Source organism: Ruditapes philippinarum, unplaced genomic scaffold (assembly GCF_026571515.1).
Source record: "Ruditapes philippinarum isolate M1 unplaced genomic scaffold, ASM2657151v2 ctg6316_1_1_1_1, whole genome shotgun sequence".
NCBI classification, from domain to species: Eukaryota; Metazoa; Mollusca; class Bivalvia; order Venerida; family Veneridae; genus Ruditapes; species Ruditapes philippinarum.
The window spans coordinates 32,762-33,241 of record NW_026862259.1 but is presented as its reverse complement, the minus strand read 5'-3'; positions in this window follow the sequence as shown (position 1 = coordinate 33,241).

The window sequence follows — 480 nt, the reverse complement described above, 5'->3', positions numbered from 1 at the left end:
CGTATGCATAAATTTAACGCTCCATAAGTAACCTCAATGCTATAATAAATCGGAAATAGAAAACATGACGTAGTAATAACATACGTCATCAAATCGTGCCAATTCAAACCAACAGGCTGACAATAAACACTTCCTGGGGTATTTAGTAAAACAGTAAAATTGCCGATATTAGTTAGGGTAAGCTTTCAAAATAAATTTACATTGACAATCAATAGAAAATTTAACATTTTTACAATATAAACCGTATATTATAACAGAAAACAAATTTAGTACTTTAACGTCTACGAAAGATGGATCCGGCTCCAGATGGCATTTAGTTCATTGACGTCTAAGGGGAGATAATTGTTGGCGCCGAAGAATCTATCCACTATTTTTTATAAAATAAAGATCAAACTGTTTGAATAAACAGTGTTCTTATTTTTCTTTACAAAAATTTAACCTTATTGGTTACAATTAGTAGTGAAAAATTAGTCAAACATT